The 27,201-nt window shown below is 43.4% G+C and overlaps 1 long non-coding RNA gene across 1 annotated transcript; it reads right to left on the bottom strand.

Moving 5' to 3' along the window:
- Nucleotides 1-933: 933 nt before the first annotated feature.
- Nucleotides 934-26,370, bottom strand: LOC131273313 (uncharacterized). The gene is made up of 3 exons (XR_009180502.2): nucleotides 25,574-26,370; nucleotides 25,170-25,278; nucleotides 934-1,053 (listed from the first exon to the last, which is right to left on the bottom strand). It is a non-coding gene; the product is annotated as an uncharacterized lncRNA (long non-coding RNA).
- Nucleotides 26,371-27,201: the final 831 nt, after the last annotated feature.

Raw genomic sequence — 27,201 nt, 5'->3', positions numbered from 1 at the left:
GAGTGTAGACCAGAGGTCTCTGAGCCTTTTGCAACCTAACATCACACATCAAATAACAAAATTTTGAGCATGCACCTCCAATATATGTATACAGATTTTTAACTAATATATACACACTGTTGTTCATATCTATATGGGTATTTAAAAATACAAGTAAAACAGGTCATTTTAAACTTAAATTTTTTTAATTTTTAAAGTCAAAATCAAGATAAATTAAACAATTTTGGGTAATTTTTATTCCATTTGGCAGCACCTGAAAACCTTTTTGGCTTTCCTAAAAATATAACAATAATTTTTTAAAAATTCCTTTAGTGTGAGCAATGTGATTAAATATGCTTTCCTAATTTTTTTCAGGCTTGGCTTAATCTTTATGACATAGTGATTGACAGTTTGGTACTAAATTCAGTTTGTTCAGACGTTTAGTTTTAAAAGCTGTCATAGCTAGGAAAAATTTGTAGATCCAAATGAAAGAAATGCTACATTGTTGCTTTACTCAGTCATGATACTTGTTTTTCATTTCCATCTACTGATTATAAATAGGCTTTTGGTGAAATTCAGTTAGCAAATTTCCAGCTTCCCTGATGATAATCTGCTTTCCCACAATTTATTGGGGACTTTAAAAAAAAAAAAAAAAACAAAGAAATTCAATATTCACAGAAATATTTTATTGGGAAATTTAAAACAAGTTACAATATTCAGTTTCAATCTCTTTCAGGAAGAGAAATATCAGGCGGCGGACTTGGCCCAGTGGTTAGGGTGTCCGTCTACCACATGGGAGGTCCGCGGTTCAAGCCCCGGGCCTCCTTGACCCGTGTGCAGCTGGCCCATGCGCAGTGCTGATGCAGACAAGGAGTGCCCTGCCATGCAGGGGTGTCCCCCGCGTAGGGGAGCCCCACGCGCAAGGAGTGCACCCCGTAAGGAGAGTCACTCAGCACAAAAGAAAGTGCGGCCTGCCCAGCAATGGTGCCTCACACACGGAGAGCTGACACAACAAGATGATGCAACAAAAAGAAACACAGATTCCCATGCCGCTGACGACAACAGACAACCGGGCTGGGGAGGGAAGGGAGAAAAATAAATAAATAAATAAATCTTTTTTTTAAAAAAGGAAGAGAAATATAGATGATGCGTATCATTTTTGATAATGTTAACGTTGGAAATATTTTAAATCTTCTATGCTCAGGCAACCTCCTCAAAGAACATGTTCTTTTTTTTTTTTTCATTTTATTCAAGAACAATAGGCATACAGAAAGGTGAGCATATCATATGATTTCCGATCAATGCAACGTGTTACCAGCACCCGCCAAGAAACACAGCATTATCTGTACTCCTGCTAGTTATTAGGCACCGCCAAGGGTAACTGCTATCCTTTCTCGCAATAGCACAGATTAGTTTTGCCTGGATTTGGGGGTGAGGGGAGGGAGTGGGGCGGGGTTTAACCTCATATAAATGGAATTATGCAGGAGTCTCTCTGTTGTGTGTCTGGTGACTTTGCTTAAAATTTCCCTTGTAAGATTTGTCCATATTGCTGCACATTGTCATGGATCATTTATTCCTATTTATCAAGTATCCCTTTGTTCAGATCCATGGCAATAAATTTATCCATTCTACTTTTGTTGAGCATTTGGGTAATTTCCAGTGCTACAGTATTACATACAGTGCTGTATTTTAGTTTGCATGGATGCCTAAACAATTACTATGCAATAAGTTGGCTTAAACAATGGTAATTTATTCATCCATGGTTTTGAGGCTTGGAAAAAATCTAAATCAAGGCATCCTCCTCAAAGCCATGCTTTCTCCCTGAAGACTGTGGTGTTCTGGGCCTGGCTGCAGGTGATCCTTGGTCCTGGGCTCCTCTGTCACATGGCAATTCACATGGTGGCCTCTTCTGGCCTCTCTCTTCTCTTCTGGGTTCTGTTGCACTTCAGCTTCTTGCTTTCGGTGACTTTCTCTCCTTCCATCTGAATTTCATTCTGCTTATAAAGGACTCCAGGAATAGGACTTCATCGTGGAGCTGGGCTGCACCTTAACTAAAGTAGCCTCATCAAAAGGTCCTACTTACAATGGATTTACACCCACAGGAATGGATGATGTTTAAGAACATGTTTTTCTGGGGTACATAGTTCCAAACCACCAATGCAGCTATCAAACATTCCAGGGCCTGTCTTTTGGTGCACAACATATGAATTGCTGTTGGGTATATATGTAAGATGGATTTGCTGGGTCTTTGGGTATACATATTTCTGCTATTGGAGATACTGCCAAAGAGTTACCTGAAGTGTTTCCATGATTTCACACTCCTACCATCAAGTGTGTGAAGTCCAGAGGCTCCACATTCTCATCAACCCTTGGCATGGTCTATTGCTTTCATTTTAACCATTACAGTACATGTAGGATGGCATCACATTGTAGTTTACAAGTTTCTTTTGAAAAGCAGTTTCTGTTTCCCTTATTATTAAATCATGACATTGACCCTGAAGGGGACGCTTAAGTGTAAGTGTGTGTTTTTTCAAATGTAACTTCTATAGCATGCTCTCTACAGTCACTTGTCATCTTGGGAAAGGGCAAAGAATTTGGAACCTTCAACTTTATGTTTTAGATACTTTGCCAAAATAGGATGTGGGAAGCTCTGCTTGCACAGAATATTTGCAGGTTCACTTCTTTTGTAATAGCAAAGCATTTTAAAGATCCTGGTATATTTTGAACTTCTTGCCTCTACTTAATGACCCACACCAATGACATCTATCAGGTCTGTGGTCTGATGGCTTCAACTTCTTTACTTCATTAGTTCACTTTGGACAATGTAGCAAATAAATTTCACATGAGATGCTAGCTCAGGAAGTTTGCCTATTTTTTTAAAAATTCATTCTATTCAAATCAAATACCAAAAGTATTGTTTTTATTTAAAATTCATTCCACTCAAAGCATACCAAAAATATTGTTAGTATTTAAAATTCATTTACTATAAGAATTTTTTTTTCTGGTACATCTTTCCTTTAAGGGCTCACAAGAAATGGTTCTTTTTATTTATTTTATTATTGAAATAGAAGAATCTAGCAAAACTATAAGCTGAAATATGCTGGAAACATCTATACTTTCAAGCAACTGGATCAACACACCTCACAATGTTTTATTATTTGTATCTTTGAACCATCAGTACTGAGTTCTATGCATCTTCCAACAATATTCACTGACTCAGGAGTCCATTTTAATTTGTCACCATACTGTTTTCAGAATATTACTTCAGCCAGCCATTTTTACCACAGCAGGAGGGTCAAATGGCCTTGTGCTTTTGTTACTAAGTAATAAACTAAGTAATAGTGCTTTCGTTACTAAGTAATAAACTTACTGCTAAGTTTAATGAAATTCTGTAAAGGACTGAATTGATTTTCTTATGACTTTAAATAGATGGAAAAGCTTAGTTTTTTAAATGTCTTGTTAATTGCAATGGCCCCCACTCTCATTAGCTCTATCAAGACATAATAGAGATTTCCGGGAAGATGGTAGATTAGAAAGATACAGGACTTTCTCCTCTCACAGAAAAATATAGCTGGAAGACAGGCGGAAATGATCTGGAAAAAAAAGTTCCAGGGTGTAGAAAACCAGAAGAAGGCTGAAGACCGCCCAGAAGAGAGAGGCACAGAGAAGGAACCTCAACATTAAGACCATGAGTAAACTACAGTTGTAGCTACTGGTGCCCCCTACACTCTATGAGGAGAAAACATTGAATTCTCTGGTCTCAGACTTGTGGCTACAGACAAAGGGGGCCTTGGGGATCAATCTCCCCGGGAAACTGAAAGGAGAGAGATGCAGCCTAAGGCTGATTCAGCTTTTGACCCAAAAATTTGATCTGCTGTATCCCACGAGACCTTCCAGATCAGGTGGGACCACACCATTGTTTGCCTTGGGAGCCGGCTTGGTACTAAAAAGATCTGACCCTCCAAATGCCCTCCCTACTGACCAGGACTGGATGTTGAGGATGCAGAGGGAAGTGGAATTATTTCCTACCTGGGAAAAGAGAGGGGGCTGCCAGCAAAGGCTGGAGAACTGTCTCTGAGAAAGTTTGAATTGCAAGGCTCTGAATAGTCTCAAGGCAAGATCCTCTGTCACATTGATCCAGCCCATGTTGCAGCAATACACTCTGACCAGGCTTTGAACTGAGAGACCAGCCAAAGTTTGTCATCAGCTAGCTGACTGCGGAAGTGCGTGTGAGGAAATTGAAAGTAAATAAGTAAGAAAGGTTTTTTCCAGTCTTTACAGTTTCCCTCCCCAAGGCCCTTGGAAGTGGGTCTGCTATCCATTACTGGGTCTATGGCCCAGAGTTGAGCAACTAAACAAGGTTAATCCAAAGGACAGGTAGAACCAAGAATCAAAGAATGGCAATAACATGGTCTTCTACCACTAACTCCCTATAAAAGAGAGAGAAATTGAGCAAAGAGTAAATGCATCATCATAATCAGATGCCTAGATATCAGCAAAAAATTACAAGCCATACTAGAAAAATAGAAGACATGACCCAAGCAAAGGAATATATCAAAGACCCAGATGAGACCCAGGATTTGAGACAACTAATCAATGAGATTCATACATATTTCCAAACTCAAATCAATGAGTTGAAAGACAATATAGCTAAAGAGATAAAGGACATCAAGAGGACACTGAACAAGCCCAAAGAATTTGAAAACCTGAATAGGAAAGTAACAAACTTCATGGGAATAAAAGATACAATAGGTGACATAAAATAAATGAATTAGAATATTTTTTTAAAAAAAGTAAGAGGCACACAACAGCAACTCAAACTAATAGAAGAAAGAATAAGTAATACAAAACACAGAACAGCTGGAATTGAAGAGGGAAAAGAACAGAGAGAGAAAAGAATGGGGGGGAAATGAGCAAGGGCTCAGAGAGTTGAAAGATAACACAACCACAACAGCATACATGTCTCGGGAGTTCCAGAGGGGGAAGAGAAGGGAAAAGGGACAGAAAGAGTATTTGAGGAAATAATGGCTGAAAGTTTCCCAACACTCATGAAAGAAATGAACTTTTATGTCCAAGAAGTGCAGCATACCCCAATAAGATTAAATCTGAATAGACCTACTCCAAGACACATACTACTCAGAATGCCAAATGTCAAGGATGAAGAGAAAATTCTGGGAGCACCATGGGAGAAGTAAGTCATCACATACAAGGGACCCCAGTAACATTTAGTGTGGAGGCAAAAAGACAGTGGTATGACACAATTAGGACACTGAAAGAGAAAGATTGCCCAGCAAGAATTCTTTATCCAGCAAAATTATCCTTCAAATATGAAGGTTAGTTTAAAGTACTCATAGACAAATAAAAACTAAGAGAGTTCATAAAAAAGAATCCACCTTTGTGGGAAATATTAAAGAGGATCTTATAGTCTGAAAGAAAAAGACAGGAGAGAAAGGACTGGAGGAGAGTGTAGAAGTCAAGAATAGCAGACAGGATACCAAAAGAGTAAAAAGGCAGATGAAAATGAGATATGACATATGAAAACCAAAAAGCAAAATGGTGGAAGTAAATAATGCCTATACGGTAATATCATTGACTGTGAATGGATTAAACTCCCCAATCAAAAGATATAGGCTGACAGAATGGATTAAAAAACAACAACCATGAACCATCCATATGCTGCCTACAAGAGATTCACCTTAGACCCAGGGATACAAACTAACTGAAAATGAAAGTTTAGGGGAAAAAAACTCCACCCAAAAAAGAGCAGGGATAGCTATACTAATATCAGACAAAACAGATTTTAAATACAAAAATGTTATGAGAGATACAGAAGGCGGTTACAAATTAGTAAAAGGGACAATCTGCAAGGAAGACATAACAGTCATAAATGTCTGTGCATCTAACCAGGGTGCTCCAAAATGCAGATGCAAACTCTGGCAAAACAAAGGAAGAAATAGCTATCTCTACAAGAAGAGTTGGGGACTTCAATGTACCACTTATCATTAGATAGAACAACTAGACAGAAGATCAATAAGGAAACAAAGAACTTGAACAATATGATAAATGAGCTAGACATAACAGACATATACAGAACATTGTATCCCAAATCAGCAAGTTGTACATTCTTCTCAAGTGCTCATGGATCTTTCTCCAGGGTAGACCACATGTTAGGTCACAAGGCAGGTCTCTGTAAACATAAAAAGACTGAAATTATACAAAGCACCTTCTGAGATCATAATGGAACAAAACTGGAAATCAATAATAGAAGGAAAGGGGGAAATTCACAAATGTGTGGAGGCTGAACAACACAATGCTAAACAATCAGTGGGTCAAAGAAAAACTTGTAAATGAAATTAGTAAATATATAGAGATGAATGAAAACAAGAGCAAAACATATCAAAACTTACGGGGTACAGCAAAGGCAGTGCGGAAAGGGAAATTTATAGCCCTAAATGCCTATTTTAAAAAAGAAGAAAGAGCTAAAATCAAAGATCTAACTAAACAACTGGAGAAACTAGAAAAAGAAAAGCAAACCATTCCCAAAGCAAGCATAAGGGAAAAAATAACAAAGATTAGAGCAGATATAATGAAATTGGGAACAAAAAAAAAAAAAAATAGAGAAAATCAACAAAACCAAAGCTGGCTCTTTGAGAAGATCAGTAAAATTGGCAAACCCTTAGCTAGACTAACAAAGAAAAAGAGATGGTGAAAATAAAATGAGAAATGAAAGGGGAGAAGTTAAGACTGACACCACAGAAATAAAAAGGATCATAAGAGGTTATTATAAGAAACTGTATGCCAACAAACAAGACAGCCTAGATGAAATGGACAAATTCCTAGAAATGTAGAAACAACCTACACAGACACTATAAAAAATACAAGAACTTAAACCAGTCACATTTGAAAAGAGTGACTGCTCAGTCATCAAAAATCTCCCAACAAAGAAAGTGCAGGACCAAATGGCTTCACAGGTGAATTCTACCAAGCATTTTGAGAAGAATTAACACCAATACTGTTTAAACTCTTTCAAAAAATTCAAAAGGGCTCAAGTGATTGGGCTTCTGCCTACCATATAGGAGGACCTAGGTTTGATCCCTGGGGCCTCCTGGTAAAAGAAAAAAAAGTGAACCCACGTGGCAAGCCAAGTGCCTGCGTGGTGAGTCAGTGCCCACGCAAGTGAGTCACAAAGCAAGATGATGACAAAACAAAAGAGAGACAAAGGAGAGAGTCAAGGCAAGGTACAACAGAAACCAGAAACTGAGATAGCACAAGTGGCAGGGAACCTCTCTCCACATCAGAGGTCCCCAGGATTGAATTCCAATGAATCCTAGAGGAGAAAAATGAGAAGAGAAGACAAAAAGAGAAATAGATACAGAAGAACACACACAGCAAATGTACACACACAGAAAAAAAAAACAAAAAACAAAAAAACACAGTAGGGAATGGGGGAAGAGGAGGGAGAAAAAATTCAAGAGTAGGGAAAATTACCCAACACATTTTATGAAGCCAACCTCACTCTAACACCAAAGCCAGATAAAGATAATACAAGAAAATTACAGACAAATCTCTCTAATGAACATAGATGCAAAAATTCTCAACAAAATACTTTCAAATAGAACCCAACAGCATATCAAAAGAATTAAACACCATGACCAAGTGGGATTTATTCTTGGTATGCAATGTTTCAACATAAGAAAATCAATTAACATAGTATACCACAATAACAAATGGAAGGGAAAAAAACACATGATCATCTTGATCGATACAGAAAAGGCATTTAACAAAATCCAGCAGCATTTATTTTTTTAATATACTTTTTTATTTTTTTAAGAGATACTTAGATTACATAAATGTTACATAAAAAAACATAGGGGATTCTCATATGCCCCATTCCCTACCCCTCTGACATTTTCCCACAATGACAACAAAACCTTTCATTAATGTGGTACATTTGTAACAAATGATAAGCACATTTTGGAGCATTGCCACTAAGCATGGATTAAAGTTTATATTGTGGTTTATACTCTCCTCTGCACAATTTTGTGAGTTTTAGCAAGATATATAATGGCCTGTATCTGTCATTGCAATGTCATTCAGGACAATTCCCAAGTTCCAAAAATGTCCACATATTACACATGTTTCTCCCTCTCCCTCCCCTCAGAACCTCCAGTGGCCACTGCCTCCACATCCATGATAAAAGTTCTTCCATTGCTAGAATCACAATAAGTCTATAGTAGAATACCAGTAAATCTACTCTAGTCCAGCATTCATTCCCCAATCCTGAGGATTCTGGGATGGCCAGCAAACTTTCTTGATAAAAACACTTCAAAAAATAGGATTAGAAAGAAAAATTCCTCAATATGATAAAGGGCATATATGAAAAACCTACAACACCCGGGGATGAGCCTCCCTGGCACTGAGGGACCACTATCAACTACCAACTGATGATGCAACTGGAAAATGACCTTATACGGAAGGTTCAATGCGGATCAGCAGAATATCCCTGTCTACATAAAATAACATGACTTTAAAATGCTGTTTGACCTAATATAAGGGGGAAATGGAAAGGAGAAATGACTTTATATGGCTACGAGTCTCTAAAAAAGAGTCTGGAGGCTGTCAGAAGGATTGCCCTTGTGCACAACTGAGCGGGGTCTGAGAGACAAATAGAGCAGATACAACCCCCAGGTATTGGTTCCTTTGAGGGCTAAAGAGACCCGTGGGAGTTATGGTCATGGCCGATGGGGTTAACTACCAGGTCAGATGGCCCCTCTTTGGAAATGGTGTTTATGTGTGATGAATCTGGACTCAGATGGGATCTCTCTTCATGGGACTTTCATGCTAATGTGCTGGAGGTGCAGTTGGTGTTGGGGTTTGGGATATATTTGGGGGATTTGAATCTCTGGACTGACAGTGTGATGGCCAGGTCCTGAGCGTCAGCAGACTCCAGCACCTACAGTCTGATTCATTGGACTCACCACACTCAGCTAAGATGGAGTTGAAGAGGGACAACCACCACACCATGGAGCCTAGAGTGATTACAACTGAAAGTGGGAGGATTGCATCCAGCATCCATGTGGAATCTGAGCCTCCTCTTGACATAGAGGTGCAATGGACACAACCAATCCAGTGTCCACATAGAAAAGGTGGCATTGGATTGGGAAAAGTGGACATGGTGGCTGATGGGTATGGGGAAAGGCGGGAGGAGATGAGAAGTGAAGGCGTCTTTGGGACATGGAGCTGCCCTGGATGGTGCTTCAGGGGCAGTCACCGGACATTGTAAATCCTCACAGGGCCCACTGGATGGAGTGGGGGAAGAGTATGGGCCATGATGTGGACCATTGACCATGAGGTGCAGAGGTGCCCAGGGATGTGCTTACCAAGTGCAATGGATGTGTCATGATGATGGGAATGAATGTTGCTGGGGGGGGAGAGGTGGGGTGGGGGTGGCGGGGTTGAATGGGACCTCATATATATATATATATTTTTTTTTTTAATGTAATATTATTACAAAGTCAATAAAAAAAAATCAGACAAAAAAAAAAAAGAAAAACCTACAGCCAACACCATACTCAAAGAGGAATGGTTGAAAGCTTCCCCTCTAAGATCAAGAGAAAGACAAGGATGCCCACTGTCACCACTATTATTCAACATTATACTAGAAATTCTAGCTAGAGCAATTAGACAAGGAAAAAAAAAGGCATCCAAATTGGAAAAGAGGAAGTAAAACTCTCACTATTTGCAGATGATACATTCTTATATTTAGAAAATTCTGAAATGTCTATGACAAAGCTAGTTGAACTAATAAATGAGTTTAGCAAAGTGGCAGGATACAAGACCAACATGCAAAATTCAATAAAGTTTCTGTACACTAGTATTGAACAATCTGAGGAGGAAATTAAGGGGAAAATTCCACTTACAATAGCAACAAAAAGACTTAAATATCTAGAAATCAGTTTAACCAAGAAAGTGCAGGACCTATATTCAGAAAACTACAAAACAATGCTAAAGGAAATCAGTGAAGACCTAAACAAATTGAAAGACATTCCATGTTCATGGGCTGGAGAATTGAATACTGTGAAGATATCAATCCTACCAAAACTGATTTATAGATTCAATGCAAAACGAATCAAAATCCCAACAATGAACCCTTGATGCTAATGACTATGCTTGTGGGCCTGTGGGCCTGAAATAAGAACAAGGCCTAGAGTTGCAGGGAGCCTAAGAGTTACCTCCTGAGAGCCTCTATGTTGCTCAGATGTGGCCAATCTCGAAGCCAAACTCAGCATGTAAATGCATTGCCTTCCCCCCAGCATGGGACATGACTCCTGGGGATGAGCCTCTCTGGCACCGCTCCCAAGTACCAGCTGATGATGTGGCTGGAGAATGACCTTGAATAAAAGGGTCAACTCAGACCACAGAATATCTCAGCCTACATGTAATATCAGGAGTTAAAAATGCTTTTTGACCTTGAATAAAAGGGGGAAATGGAAAGGACAAATGAATTTATATGGCTATGAGTCTCCAAAAAAGAACCTGGAGGTCATCAGAGGTGTCGCACTTGTGCACACCTCAGCAGAGTCCCAGAGACAGCTAAAGTAGATACAATCCCAGGTATTGGTTCTTCTGAGGGCTACAGAGACCCACAGGTTCTATGGTTATGGCAGATGGACTTCAGTGCCATGCCAGTTGGCCCTACTTTGGAGTTTGTGTTCCTGAGTGTGATTGAGTTGGATTCAGATGAGATCTTTGTTCACAAGCCTCTCCTGTCACTTTTACCAGACCTGTGATTGGCGCTGGGGTTTAATGTATACTCAGGAGACCTGACTCTCTGGGTTGTCCATGTGATAGCCAGGCCCTGAGCCTCAACAGACTTGCAACTCCTACCCACTGGTTTATTGGACTTACCCCAGCCAGCTAACAGAAGGTCAAGAAGGTCAATCACCACACCAGGGAGCCAAGAGTGCCTACAACTGCAAACAGGAGAATTGCATCCATCATTCAAGTGGAATCTAAGAACCCTCTCAATACAGAGGTGAAGTGAACATAACCATCCCAGGGTCCACAGGATGGAGGAATAAAGTATGGATTAGAGTGGACTTACCGATACTCTATTCTGGAATTAATGTGATTGGTAATGGAAGTAAATGTAGCATTGAGATGGAGAAAGTGGCCATGGTTGCTGCTGAGGGTGGGGAGAGGGAAGAAGAGATGTGATGTGGGGGCATTTTCGGGACTTGGAGTTGTCCCAGGTGGTACTGTAGTGACACGTACTGGACATTGTATGTCCTGCCATGGCCCACTGGGTGGACTGGGGGAGAGTGTAAACTATAATATGGACCATTGACCATGTGGTGCAGCAGTGCTCAAAGATGGATTCACCAAGTACAATGAATGTCCCATGATGATGGAGGAGGTTGTTGGTATGGGAGGAGTGGGGGGGGGGTGGTATATGGGGACCTCATATTTTTTTAATGTAACTTTAAAAAAAGAAAGAAAAAAAAATCCCAACAGCCTACTTTACAGAAATAGAAAAGGCAATTACCAAATTTATTTGGAAGGGAAAGTGCACCCAAATAGCCAAAAGCATTTTTAAAAAAAAAAGCAATATAGGAGGAATTTCACTGCCTGACACTGAAACAATTACAAAGCTTCAGTGGTCAAAACAGCATGATACTGGCATAAAGATAGACACATTGATCAGTGGAACAGAATTAAGAATCCAGAAATAAACATCTCCAGCCAAGTGGTTTTTGACAAACCTACCAAGTCCATGTTAACAGGACAAAACAGTCTCTTCAACAAATGGTGCTGGGAGAACTGGATATCCATAACCAAAAGAAGGAAAGAGAATCCCTATCTTGTCCCCTACACAAGAACCAACTCCAAATGGATCAAAGACCTAAATACATGAGTCAGGACTATAAAACTACTAGAAGAAAATGCAGGGAAGCATCTTAAAAATCTTGTGGAAGGTGGTGGTTTCTTGGACCTTACACCCATAACACAAGCAACAAAAGAAAATATAAATAAATGGTAACTCCTCAAACACTTTGCACATCAAAGGACTTTGTCAAAAGCTTGAAAAGGCAACTCAACAGAAGAAAATATTTGGCAATCACATATTCAATAAGGGTTTTTTTTGTTTGTTTTTTGTTTCTTATCTGGTTCCCTCATCATCTTTTTGGTGAGTCTCTTCAAAGCATGGGGGCCTACACGTCTCCACACAGGTCTGGGATGCCTTCTTTTCCTTTTTTACCAGTCCCAGGATCAAACCCAGGTCCTCCATATTGTAAACAGGAGCTCAATTGCTTGCACCACAGCCACTCCCTTCCAATAAGGGTTTAATATTCATGACATACAAAGAGGTGCTACATCTCAGCAATAAAAAGACAAGCAACCCAATTTAAAAATGGGTCAAAGACTTTACTAGACATTTGTCCAAAGAAGAAATACAAACGGTGAAAAAAACACATGAAAAAAATATTCAACATTATTAGCAATTTGGGAAATGCAAATCCAAGCTACAGTGAGATATCATTTCACACCTCTTAGAATGGCCACTTTTAAAAAGACAGAGAACTACAAGTGTGGAGAGATAGGAGTACTTATTCATTGTTGGTGGGAACACAGAATGGTACAGTCACTGCAGAGGACTATCTGGCAGTTCCTAAAGAAGTTGAATATTGATTTGCCACATGACCCAGCAATACCATTACTGGGTAATACCCAGAACTGGGAGCAGTGACACGAACAGACATCCGCACACCAATGTTCACGGCAGCATTATTTATGATTGCCAAAAGATGGAAACAATTCAGGTGTCCATCATCCGATGAATGGATAAACAAACTGCGATACATATACATATACACAGTAAGAAGTGAAGTTGCAAAACATACGACAATATGGATAACCTGGAGGACATTATGTTGAGTGAAGCAAGCCAGATACAAAAGGACAAATACAGTATGATTGCGCTATTATGAACTAAACATATTGTGTAAGCTCACAGAGTTATAAACTCGAATATGGGTCACCAGAAAATAGAATGAGGTTAGAGAATGGAAAGCTGAGAATTAACTAGTGCTGAATTGGTAAAAAAGGATGTGTGTTAATCTTTGAAAATGAATAGAAAGGTGAGGGAAGCAGACTTGGCTCAATGGATAGAGCGTCCACCTACCACACAGGAGGTCCAGGGTTGAAACCTAGGAACTCCTGGCCCATGTGATGAGCTGGGCCCACACGCAGTGCTGATGTGCGCAGGGAGTGCCGTGCCACGCAGGGGTGTCCCCCACGTAGGGGAGCCCCATGCGCAAGAAGTGCACCCTGTAAGGAGAGCCGCCCTGCATGAAAGAAAGTCCAGCCTGCCCAGGAGTGGCGCTGCACACACAGAGAAATGACACAGCAAGATGATGCAACAAAGAGAGACAGATTCCTGATGCTGCTGACAGGAATAAAAACGGACACAGAAAAACACATAGCAAATGGGCACAGAGAGCAGACAACTGGGGGGGAGGGGGTAGGGGAAAGAAATAAATAAAAATAAAAAATAGAAAAGGTGAAGGCGCAATATAATGTTCGTAACTAGCAGTGCTATTATTTGGGCACGGCAGTGGTTGAAAGGGAAAGTCTAAGATCATGTAAATTACTAAAAGGAAAGCTAAAAAATGTAACATGGGGCTGTACTGCATAGTAAAAGTTTGTGTGAAATATAAATATGGATAATATTGTTTATATAAGAATGTTTTTTTGAAACTGAACAAATGTATGTTAATGTTACAAGATGTTAACATCAGACAAAAAAAAACACATTATGCTAAGTGAAAGAAACCAGACACAAAGTACTACATATTGTATGCGTTGATTTACACAATACGTAAATACAAATCAATTTATAAAGATGAAATTAGGTGAGTGGTTATGTAGGGCTGGGGAAGGATAGAGAGATTGAGAGGAACTGCTAAGGGGTATGGAGTTTTTCCTTTTGGAATAATGAAATGGTTCTAAAATTTTTTGTGGTGATGAATGCACAATATTGTGATTATATTAAAAGTCATTGATTATACATTTTGGATAGATTGTATGGTTTGTGACGATCTCTTAATAAAACTGCTTTAAAATAAATATATAAACAAGAATAGCCCGAAATAGCAGCTATGTACAGCAGGGGAAGCACAGAGAGATTGAGAGGTGATGAATTCTTTTGTCTGTTTGAATGTTTTTTAATTATTATTATTGAAATAATAAAAATGCTCTAACAATTATTGAAGTGATAAATGCACAACTATGTGATTAGGCTATATACCATTAATTGTACACTTTGGATGGATTTTATGCTTTATTAATATGTATCAATAAAATTGATTTGTTTGACCAAAAAAAGATGCAATAGTCAAGGAGAGAGTTGTTATTAGCAATAGTGGAGGGAAGGCCATATTTCAAAGGTTCTTCCTGATAACTTTTGGACTCTTTCGGCCAGCTTTGCGGTGGATGTGATTAGCCTGCCACGCTTCTCGTCCTGTAACGGAGCTGAAAGCCGCGGGCACCGCATCAGCCATCACCCTGCCGTTCCCTTGGCCTTGCCTCATTAACATTCTCTTCAGCTTGCAGTTTCTTCACAGGAATCGCCCAAATCGCTTGCCCATTTTGTGAGGATTAGTTCAATTGAAATGAGATCCTGCGAGCTGTAAATCCACTTAACCAAGCTCAGAGACACACAGTTCATCCCAAAAGGGCAACTGCATGTAAGTGGAATGTGGCTCTCCATTTGTGATCTCCTCAGACTGAGGGGTCCTTTGAAAAGGACTGCTTCCCTGCGCTCCACCACGGGGGTCTGAACACTGCGCTCTAGGAGTGTCTAGAGGGCATCTCGGTGCCTCTTGGTGCCACAGTTGAGGAACTGGAGGCCCCCGGAGAACCGGGAGGGCCCTGAAGACTGATGACTTGGTTTCAGGCTCCAGCAGGAGCCAGGTTCAAATCCTGAACTCTGTCCCTCCCGTCTAAAATGAGTTTGAGTAAATTCATTTCATCTGTAAGCCTGTTTCTTCTGCTGTACACCTAAAAAGGGTGCATTTTACTATATGTAAATTATACCTCTAAACTGGTTAAAGGAAGGAGGGTGGGAGGAAAAGAGAAAGCATCAAAGCTGAGGTCCCCAATTTCATAGATTCCCAAATGAGCCTGGAGGCTCCCAGGGGTAGTATGTCGGTCTTCATTATGCCTGTATCCATGACATGATTAGGATAGGGCCAGCTGTAATAGATGTTTAAGCATTATTACTGATGATAGTGGATTGAACAATGACCCCAAAAAGGTATGTCCACATCCAAATCCCTGAAACCTATGAGTGTGACCTTATTCCAAAGAAGGGTATTTGCAGATGTTTTTAAGTTAAGGGTCTTGAGCTGAAATGATCCTGGGGTAGACCCCACAGCCAATGACAAGTGATCTTAAAAGAGACAGAAGAGAAGACACACCTCCCAGGCCACGTGAAGACAGAGCCAGAGGTAGGAGCTCTGCAGCCACAGGCCAAGGGACACTGGCGCCACCAGAAGCTGAGAACAGTGAGGAAGAATTTCTGCCCTGGGGCCTTTGGAGAGAGCATGTCCCTGCCTCCACCTTCATTTCAGGCCCCTGACCTCTAGAACTTCAAGAGACTAAAGGTCTTCTGTTTAGTAAGACACCAAGTTTGTGGTGATTTGCTAAGGCAGCCTCAGGATGCTGGGCTGCTGAGCCTGCTGGCTTCCCTTAACACACAAGGTTAGAGCTTATCTAATCCAGTGATGTTCAAACTCGTGGCACCCAGGATCCAGTAAAAGGCATGGCACCTATTTTGTACTTGAGGTACTTTTTTTTATCAAATTTTTTTTTCTCTCTATTTTTTTTTTTTTAATGTTACATTCAAAAAATATAAGAGGGGAAAGTGGATTTGGCCCAACGGATAGGGCGTCTGCCTACCACATGGGAGGGGCAAGGTTCAAACCCAGGGCCTCCTTACCTGTGTGATGAGCTGGCCCATGTACAGTGCTGATGCGCACAAGGAGTGCCGTGCCACATAGGGGTGTTCCTCGCGTAGGGGAGCCCCGTGCACAAGGGGTGCACCCCATGAGGAAAGTCGCCCAGCGCGAAAAAAGTGCAACTTGCCCAGGAATGGCGCCTCACACACAGAGAGCTGACACAGCAAGATGACGCAACAAAAAAGAGACACAGATTCCGAGTGCCGCTGACAAGAATCCAAGCGGACACAGAAGAATACACAGTGAAGGGACACAGAGAACAGACAACTGGGGGGTGGGGGGAAGGCGGGGAAGAGGAGAGAAATAAATAAATCTAAAAAAACATATATATATATATATATATATAAGAGGTCCCCATATACCCCCACCCCCCTCATCCCACTCCTCCCACATCAACAATCTCTTTCATCATCATGAGACATTCATTGCTTTTGGCGAATACATTTTGGAGCGCTGCTGCACCACAAGGATAATGGTTTACATTGTAGTTTATGTTCTACCCCAGTCCAGCCAGTGGGCCATGGCAGGACATACAATGTTCAGCATCTGTCCCTGCAGTACCACCCAGGACAACTCCAAGTCCTGGAAATGCCCCCACATCATATCTCTTCTTCCCTCTCCCTACCCTCAGCAGCTACCATGGCTACTTCCTTCACTTCAATGCTACAATTTCTTCCATTACTAATCACAAGAGTTCCATAGTAGAATAGCAATGAGTCCACTCTAATCCATACTCTATTCCTCCATCCTGTGGACCCTGGGATGGTGATGTCCACTCCAACTCTATATCAAATGGGGGCTTAGATTCCACATAGAAGATGGATGCAATTCTCCTGCTTGTAGTTGTAGGCACTCTTGGCTCCCTGGTGTGGTGGTTGACCTTCTTCACCTCCCTGTTAGCTGGCCAGGGTAAGTCCAATAAACCGTAAGGTAAGAGTTGCGAATCTGCTGAGGCTCAGGGCCTGGCTGTCACATGGACAGTCCAGAGATTCAGATCTCCTGAGTATACACCAACCCCAGCACCAACCACGGGTCCAGTAAAAGTAACATAAGAGGCATGTGTAGAAAGGTCATATCTGAGTCCAACTCCATCACACTCAGGAACACGAACTCCAAAGTAGGGCCAATTGACATGACCCTGAACTGCAGAGCCATCTGCCATGATTGAGGTACTTTTAAGATTATTTGTGATTAAAGTATTCTGCAGCTTTAAAAAAAACTAAGTTAAAATTTTTAAGTTTAAAAGTCATGGATCTCATCCAGCTCTAAATGATAACAATAAAGAGAAGTTAGTAACTGCCCAAGTTCTCTTAGCAAGCAAGGGGCAGAGTCAGAGTCAGCATCCTAGGCTCTCCACTCTGTATGCAGGCTCCTCCCCAAGCACCAAGGAGCCTCTACTAAGTACATGCTCCTGGAAAAAGAAGAAAAACATCAACAGCATTCACATGACAATCAAAGACCAGGCAAAATCGCCCTTTATCAACATTGCCATTCAGCAGCCAACTAGAGGTCCTGGCCACTGTGATAAGGAAAGATAAAGAAGGTGCAAAAATGAATGGAAGGAGATCCCAAGTGGGGTGGCTCCTGATCCTGTGTAGGAGATGCTGCCAAAGCGCCCATGGTGTCTACATGGTGTCTACATAGTGTCTATAGCCTTGGGGCACTTTGGAGCCAGACAAAAGTGAATCCCTCCAGTAGCCACTTACTCCTGTGTGATCTGGAGCAGACTTCTTAACATCTCTGAACCTCTGAGTAAATTGAACCAGTAGCTACCTCGTGGGGCTATTGATTAGCTTCCTGGGGCTGCCATAACAAAGTACTACAAACTGGGTGACTTAAAACAGCAGAAATTTATTCTCTCACAGTGCTGGAGAGTCTAAAACCAAGGCGTCAGCAGGGCTGGGCCTTCTCTGAAGGCTCTAGGAAAGGAGCCTTCCTTGCCTCTCCCTGGTTTCCAGCAACGCTTAGGGTTCCTCGGTTTGTGGAACAATCTCTGCTGTATCCCGTGCGTCTGTCGTCGATGTCCCTTCTCTCATAAGCACTCTCCCTAACCCAGCATGACCTTGTTTTAACCAATTCCTACTTCCAAATAAGGTCACAATTTGGGAATCCTGGGGGTTAGAAGTCAACATATCTTTTGGGAGGCACAATTCAATCGGTACCTCCTGTAAGAGTTAAGTGAGGCTTCAACGAGATGGCGTAGCCTAGAGGTAATGAGCCCAGGTTCTGGAGCCAAGGTGGTTGACGCTCATCTCCGTGACGCAGGAGCTGGGGAGCTCGGGCAATTGACTCTACTTCTCTGTGTCTTAGTTTCCTCATCTATAAAATGGGGACACTGCTACCCACCTCAAAGGGATGTTATGGGGGTTGCATGAGCTCATATCTGTGAAGTAGCCAGAACAGAACCTGGTAGGAGAGTGCGGTCTGAACGTTTGTTAATTAAAAATTAATGTTACAATGTACCCATGGAAGGAGAGGGGTTTTCTTGCCCCCTAACTGATTCAGAATTTGGTAAAGAGACATCAATTGAGTGCCTAAAAATGCATCAAAGACAGTTTTAATAAGAGGAAAATTTGCTTTTCTGACAGATCCTCCCCTCTGAAGATTCTGAGTCTGGAAACCGCCTCCCCTGCCTGATGCAGTGTGGACAGAAAGATGGCCTGATGAGACAAGTCAACCCCGGAGAGATGTCATGACTCACTGACAGCAAGAACATTTTCTTCCTGGCAATGGATCGTTACTTGCCCACCTTCCCAAAGCCATGGACCTAAATGAGAGGGATATAAAAGTGAAGCCCCTGGCATAAGGTGTTCAGTAGTTCCCTTCCCATTTCCCTATCTTCTCCACCACCCAAGGGATCCAGTTCCGCCACCCAGGGAGGGATCCAGGCATCCCCTGCCTATGGCCATGGGACGCATTGCCTCGGGTCTAATTCCTGAGCTGGCCCCTGAGTTCTATCATTCCTTCTACACAAAGGAAAGTAAAATAAAATAATATAATAAAGCACTAAGCCCTAAGTGTGGGTCAGGCTTTCTGCTGCTAAGCACCAGGAATACAGAGATGAGCTCATGGGGAAGAGAGATTAACAAATAGAGCATGACAAACCCTAGTGGGTGGGAGCCCAGTGGAGACAATTTAGCTCAACTGCGGAGGGTGAAAACCATTATCCAGACTTGCTATGTGTGAACCACGATGCCAAGCATTTCCACTGATTAACTTATTCGACCCTTTCCACCACTCTATGAGGTAAATGATATAGCCCCAATTTTTTCAGATGAGGAAACCAAAGAACAGAGAGGTTACCTTATCTAAAGTTACACAACTAGCAGGGGGCCAAATCAATGTGTGCCCAGGCAGGGAGGCTCTAGAACACTCTCTGCCATCCCATAGCCTCCTGGAGGCAGCTGTGGAGTCACGTGTCTCTGGAGACCCATCACATGTCACCCCTGAGTCCTCCATTCCCTCCATGCTAGACAAGAGTGATGTCTCCCTAGAATGGGTTCCTGCCAGGAGAGAGGAGCTAACCTCACCCTCTGAAGGCCCCATTGCTCGAGGTTATTGCAATATGAAGGGTGAGCTGTCAACAGACAAGTCAGGAGCCACATGCTAACAGGACCCGTCCATTTCAGCCCAACTCTACAGGTAGATGTTCGTGTCTCCATTTCAGAGAAAGGAAGACAGAGGACTAGAAAGTTCAGACGCCCTGCTTCAATCACACAGCAAACAAGAGATCTATAAATCTCACACCTTTTTTTTACCATGCCACACCGGCCATGGAACTGGGAGAGAAAAATCCTAGAGACCAGCTCGTTCAGGACTTCTATTACATAAAAGGGCCATGCATGGAGAGTGAGGAATAATAAATAACTGATAATAATGACAGCACACGCTTACTAAGCTCTTAGCTTGTTGCAAGCACCATGCTAAACACATTTTCTCACTTAATCCTCTTAACAGCACCATGACATAGGTTTGGTTTTGGGTTTTTTTTTATCCTTGTTTTACAAATAAGGAAAACAAAGCTCTGATGTTAAATAATTCACCCCATTTCTATGCGGTGCAGCAGGAATTCAAAGCCAGGCAAGTCTGAATCCTCAACCCCATATACTCAACGCCCTCTGCATCTACAGCCAGAGGCACAAGCTTCCAAACAGTTCCAGCCTCCCCCGATGCTGCCCCTCCTGGACAGTGTACTTAACCTCTTGAGATTTGGCTCCCTTAATTCCAGGTAGTAGTAAGGAGCAATTGAACCAGGCGGCCCGGGGCTGGGGCATTCAAGTGACAGCTCCCAGGTGATGCTAACAATAGCCAGAGTTGGGCTCCCGGTGCACTTGAACCAGGTGCTTGTGGGTCACCTGGGATCTTGTTGAAAGGCAGCTTCTGCTTCAATAGGTCTGGGGCAGGGCCTGAGAGTCTGCATTTCTAGCAAGATGCCAGTCCCACCCCAGACTGGTGCTGCTGGTCCGAGGACAGTTTAAGAAGCCAGGCGAGGGATTTAATTTTAAGTGCCAGAGGAAATCCCTGGAGAGCTTCACACGGGAGTGCTGTGATCTGTCCCACAGGGAGAAGGACCCCTCTGGCTGCTCTGAGAAGAGAAAAGCCTGGAACGGCAGGCAGGAGCAGGGCTAGCAGGAGGCGCAATTATTTCGGTCCTGGTTTAGAGACAACACAAAAGACCTCCAGGCTCTTTTCTGAGCAGAAGTGTGCACCGGAAGCCGAGCAAGCGCGGTGCTCACCGTTTCCAGGGGTCTTTGTTGTCAGCAAGAAAGCAAGGCCCCTCCTCTCCAGCCTGTCTCCTCGCCTGCTGCGAGAGGAGGACGCTCAGCGGCAGAGAGCTTTCTCTGCCCCCCACCCCTCCACCGCAGGGTCCGGTTGGGTGCAGTGGAGAATCACACACCAGGCAGGCAGGGCAAAGCTGAAGCAGGGATTTTCCAGAATTCCTCGAAGCTGCATAAACACGGCCCAGGGCCTGGTACCCCCTGGCTGGCAGCCCCTCCACCAGCCCCAAACTCACCCTGGACCTTCCCCACCCCTTGTTCTGGGTGTTCACACAGAGAGCACAAAGCCAAAGGATGGGAAGCCCATGTGGCTCAGTGGTTGAGCTCTGGCTTCCCACATTCAGGGTCCCAGGTTCAATCCCTAGCCCCGGTACCTCAAAACAAATAAATAAAAATAAAAAATAAAAGTCAAAGGACGCTGCTTCCCAAGGAGGGACTGGAGGTGTGATAAAAAGACTCCTCTCCCCTAGCTCCCTGTTTCCCTCTCAGCCGGGTGAGTCATGCAGCTAGAAAATGGCAAACCTAATAAGATAACAGGAGTGACACGGGTGACTCAGCTGACATCCACGCTCACCCAGCAGGGCTCGGAGGCCCGGCAGTGGGCAGGAGGCAGCGTCTGGAAGGAGGGGATGATGGCGAAGGAGGAATTCACTCTCGTCCTGGTCACACAAGGCATTGCACAAGGTGTTCCTTGCCCTCACCCCACCCACCCCACCCAGAGCTGCCCTGGCCTGGCAGGCCCCGGCCTTACTCATCCGAGAACCAGGCCTCGCTCTGGAGGCCTCCAGGGCGGAGCGACCTGTGCAAACCTTCCTTTGCTGGCTGGCAGAAAACTGCAGCTCCCACCCCCGTTTCCAGGGCGGCCGGCTCTGTCCCCAAAGCCTGGAATATGCCACATTTTCTCCCCCCAAGTCTTCCTTCAAAATGAATTTGGACAGAGATATTTGTGTGTAAAATAGCTAGATGTTTGGGGTTTTTTTTTTAATCTCTTGTCACCACCCTAAAATTATTGGGAGACGAGAGATGAGATTAGATTGGCAAAATGCTGGTAATTGTTCATGCTGGGTGATGGGTACATGAGGTTCATTATAGCCTTCTTTCCCCTTTTATGTATTTTGTTCGTTTGTTTCCATGATCAAACATTTGTGTTATGATTTTTAAGAGCTCTCGCCCAGTTACCTTCCCACCAGGCTAGAATCTCCTAGAACACACAGACCTTGCTGGGAAAGCTTTAGCCTAATGGGCCTCAGTTTCCCCAGAAGCCTGGCCATCTCCTGGGAGAGGAGGGTGTTGATCCCAGTGCTCCCAAAGCCCTTTTTCAAGTCATTTCTTTGGGCTGCTGTTCTCTGTCAACTCCAACTCTCCACACTCCCAAGCACCCCAAGTCCCTGTTTCTCTAACAAGCTTGGGATGCATGCATGGAGCAGCGGTTAAGAATAGGGACCCTGCATTCAAATCCTGCCGTTGGACAGCTCACTTAACCTTGCCATGCCTCAATTTCCTCATCTGAAGAATGGGGATAATAATTACAGTTGCCTCATGGAGTTGCTATAAGGATTAAATGATGTAATATTTGTAAAATATTAAAACAGGGCTTGGAACATGACATTGTAAAGTGAGGTTACATTTTTTAAAAAGGAAAGACACCAGGGGAGAGATAAAAACCATGGGCAGGGCCAGGTGATTCTCTATGAAGGAGTCAGCAAAATTTTTTCTCTGACGGTACAGAGAGTAAATATTTTTGGTTTTGTGGTCACAAGGTCTTTGTCACATCTGCTGCCTCCACTGTTGAAGTGTGAAGCCTCAATAGACAGTATGTAATCAAATAGGCATGGCTGTGTCCCAGTAAAACTTTATTTATAAAAACAGGTGGTCAGCTGGATTTGGTTTGCAGGCCATAGTTTACTGATCCTGCTCTATGATATGGTAGAAAGCAATGGGTCACTCCTATATAAAGCTTTATTCCCAGCATCTCCTTTGAGCCTCCTGGCAACTCTAAGAACTGTTAGCACTATTCCATTGCATAGTAAGAGCTGGTACTTACCAAGTACATTCAAAGAACCTGGAGATATCTTAAGTGCTTTAAGTACTGTTGTTATCCTCATTTTATAGATTAATATCTCTGACCCAGAGAAGTAAAGTAACTTGCCCAAGCTCACACAGCTAGTAAGTGGTAGTTTTGGGACTCAATACCAGACGATCTGACTTAAGAACTAAGACTCCAACCTGAATGCTGGGCTTCCCTTGCTAGGGCAAATGCATTCTCAGCCGAGTTGAGTTCTGGAGGAAAAGCAGGCATTAGCCAGGTGACAAAGAGGGCAAACGAGGTGGAGAGCAGGGGAAGCACACCCAGCACTGGAGACAGCATATATAAAGGCATAGTGCTCAACTAGAGGCATGGAGTATCACTTTCAGGTAAAGTGAGGGGAGGAGGAGTGAGAGGTAAGGCTAAAGCAGAGGAAGGGCGAGACTCTGCAGGCATGTGTGAAGGCCGCATGAGAATTAAACTGGGCATCATTCCCAAGACTATGGGGAGCTATTGAAGATCCCATTTTGTGGCTGAGATACTGCTCACCAAATATCCGTGCACTTTGCCAAACTTCCCATACTCCTTTGCGACTACATCAGGGCCATGCATCTAGTCCTCACCAAAGGATGATGAGTGGCGCGATGAAAAACAATTTAAAGCTGAGGTGCCTCCTGCATCTCTCTCTTCCCCTGGTGCAACAACCCCAAAGGCTTTGTGTTCTGGATGGTGATGCTACAAAATTAAAGGGAACTCTCAATCTGCATTGGATTTTAGAAGAGTGAGAGAGAAACTACAATTGGATTAAACCACTGAGATTTTTTTGGCTTATTTTGTTACTGCAGCACAGCACAGCCAAGCCTAACTAATATACAATTAGTAGCTCTTCAACTATAAAGAATAAATGTATGTCTCTTTCACTTGTCTGCTCCAAGTTATATAAACTTCTTCAGTTTTTGCATGCTTGTTTGTTTTAGTTTTGAGCCATTTCAAATGTCTCCACCATGCCATTCCCTAACAGCTTGCCATTTGTTTATGCTTTTCTCTAAGTCAATGCTCAGAAGTAACCAGGATTCCCCAGGTGAGACTGACAGAGACAGAATGGGACCAACTCCCTCCCTTCATCTCAAGTCCTACTTACAGGCATGCAGCCCAGGGTCATCTCAAGTGTACATGGGGGAGGGAGATCAGATCATATTGCTGACACATATGCCACTTCCTGTGAACCAAAACCCCTACGGTGCCTCTGCTAAGCCCATCTTGTATAGTTTTTTACAATAGTGCTTTTTCGTGGAGACTGTGGTGGTTTGGAACTGTATGTACCCTAGAAAATCATGTTCTTAAAGCTAATCCATTCCTGTGGATGAACACCTAGAATAAGTAGGGCCTTTTGATGAAGTTACATCAGTTAAGGTATGACCAAGGACTCCTCTTACTGGAGTCCTTTATAAATGGGATGACTACAGAAAAAGAGAGCGAGAACACCATGGAAGCAAGAAGCTGAAAGCAACAGAACCCAGAAGAGAAGGAGAAACCAGCAGACACCACCATTTGCCTTGCCATGTGGCAGGAGTCCAGGATCCCTGGAAGCCAGTCTTGAGGAAGACAGCGTTATGTTGGTATCTTGATTTGGACATTTTTCTCAGCCTGAAAACTGTAAGCTCATAAGCTGATAAATTCCCATTGCTAAAGCCAACACATTTCGTGGTAGTGACTTTGAGCAGATTAGCAAACTAAAGCAGACACCAAGGGTTTTGTTACACTTCCTCCTAGACTCCCCTGCTAGGCTCTTGTCAGTGAGCAGCCCAGCCAAAGCAAGCTGCACAAAGTGACGGGAACAGTAGGAAGTCCCTGCCAAGCATCCAGAGTTCCCTGCTTCTCGCATATGACAGTCCCATGTTTTGGGAGGGATTCTGAGAAATGAGGATGCCTTGTGAGCTACGGTTATAGGGATTATTTTTTTCCAGGTTGAAAATCAGGATATAAATCAGACAAAAATGTCGTGCCATTTCCTTGAGGGTCAAGCATGCTAAGGTTGCAGAATTTTAAGGGATATTGGTGGTCGTTTGTGTCAAGAGGAGAAGACACTTGGACACTAGGGTTGCTGGGACAATCTGGAGGGTATAATTGGAGCAGAGCCTGTGGCCTGAAGCCCTCAGAGGAGAAGGGCTCTAAACTGCTACCATTTGGGACTGCAAGAGGCCTGGACACCCCGGTGGGTACTGGTTAGAAATCAGGCTTTGGGGCCAAGCAAGTCTGCAAACCCTCCAGGCCCTACCTTTTACCTACTATGTGAAGCTCAGGCTCAGCCCTAAACTTCTCTGAGCTGAGGTCTCTTCATTTGTCAAGCAGATTAGCAGCACCTACCTTGAATGACTGGAGTGAGGATCGCATGGTGAGTGAATGCAGGGCCTCTCTGTAGCTTAGTGGCTGGCAGCACCACTGCTCACCCCTCCCTCTCCCACTCGGCATCTAGCTAGACAATACAGAGAAAGAACTGTCAGCAGAGAGGAGGGTATTTAATGTTTAGCTTCAGACAACACTTCGGAGCAGGGCTTCGTGTTGCGTATCAGAATCACTGGGGAGCTTTTTTTAAAAACCCCAATGTCTAGACCCACCTAGGGAATCTGATTCAAGTGGCCTGGGTGCCCCAGCACCAACTGTCTCCCACCAAAGAAAGCCTACCCACCAGTACTCACGGGGTGTGGGTGGGGGCTTAGAGATTGACCCGCCTCCCCTTCCCACACACTTCCAGACTTGGAAGTCCCTACCTTGAAGGCCAAGATCTTGGTCACCTGCTATGTGACATTCCATCAGTTACTTGAGAAAAAATACAGATTTGACAAAAATTTGTCTAGGAGAACACATTACCCCAAGCCTGGAGCTCCTCCTCTCCCCAAGAGCTAGATTATGGATGTTTCTAAAAAGAGAAGGCAATGAAAGATGAGGTGTTCTTCAAAGTCTTATACCTTGCTCTAAATCGTGAGACTTTTTCCATGCCTGTTACTTTGTAATAAATCTACTAGAGAAGAGAGGAAATTGAGTTCCCAGGGCTCCAAATGAAAAAGAAGAAACAGCAGCTGAATTTCACTGTCATCAGTTATATCAAGTATAAAAGAGGAGGGAGGTCACCGTGCCCCAGAACTTTGGAACAATCCCAGGAAAGAAATCTCTCCAGCCAAGAGCTGACAAACCAATTCAGGTAACACCTGACTGTATCTCAGCAGTATCTTGAGCAGAAAATGGAAAGGATCTCATTGAAAAAATCCATTTGCAGATATATGCCTCTTAGATTTCTAAACCTTTCACGTCCTGCCTTATTAACGATATGTTTCAGAGTCAGGGGGAAAAAAAGTCACCTCTGTTCCTTGGCCAAAAATTCTCCTAGAGTACCTGCAAGGGAAGAAAAGATGGTTTAAAACATGAAAAATAAAAGTGCAAGGAACCAAGTCAGAATCCAGGCAGATGGAGAAGGAAGGAAGAGGGAAGGAAGAGAGATGAAGGCTTACCCTAGCAACCCTGCTCAACAGATAAACGCCACCAGGGCACATCAGCCCTTCCCAGTCTCCCCAGTAAGGCAGAATTTCTGCTCTTCCCAGGAGGAGACATGCACAGCAGTAAAGACAGAGAGAGCCTGTCGCCAGGCCTTTCCAGAGAAGACAAATGACGCAGTTTCACTTCTTCGTAAGCAACAGCAGGACAGGAGAGTGGCGACGGAATAGCCCAGAAACCACACCAGCCCTGCACACTCAGAGCAAACCCTTACCTCCCTCTGACCCTTCATCATATGCTCCTTTTCTTTGAGGCCCCAGGCACTCAGTGTGCCCTCCAAGAAACAAAGGGAGTAGAAAAAGCATTGACTTCCACCACCCTCAGACATGGCAGCCCATCAACAGATAACCAGGGCTGGCTGCCGAGAAACAAGGCGCTCCTGCCAAGAACCATCTTTGGACCTCAAACAACCCAGCCCTGCACAGACACCGCCCAACTGCTAGCCGGTGCTGCGACCCGGAGTGAGTCACCCCGTTTCTCTGTGCCCCACTTTCCTTGGCCGTTAAGATGATGGCCATTGCTGCCCCCATTTCACATGGTTACTGTAAGGATCGAGTCTGTGGACAAGCAGGGCAGGGACACGGGAGGCTCTGCATGCAGATTGGATTTGTATAAAATGGCCTGGGAGGGAGGTCTGGCCTGTACCCCACTCAAATGGTGATGAGGGAGAGGAGGAGGAGGAGGCTGCTGCTGATGGTAATGACAAGCACAGGCACAGCCATGGAAATGACCCTGGTTATCTCATGGTTCAGATACTGTGCATGGACTGAGCAGTAGAGGAAGGGAAAGAATCACTGGCAGATGGCTGTTTTCTCCACTCTCTAAGGAGGAGACCTTGGTTTAAGAC

The sequence above is a fragment of the Dasypus novemcinctus genome, chromosome 14 (genome assembly GCF_030445035.2).
Source record: "Dasypus novemcinctus isolate mDasNov1 chromosome 14, mDasNov1.1.hap2, whole genome shotgun sequence".
In the NCBI taxonomy this organism is placed as follows: Eukaryota; Metazoa; Chordata; class Mammalia; order Cingulata; family Dasypodidae; genus Dasypus; species Dasypus novemcinctus.
The sequence above is the reverse complement of the archived record's forward strand: the minus strand, read 5'-3'. Positions and strand labels throughout refer to the sequence as shown.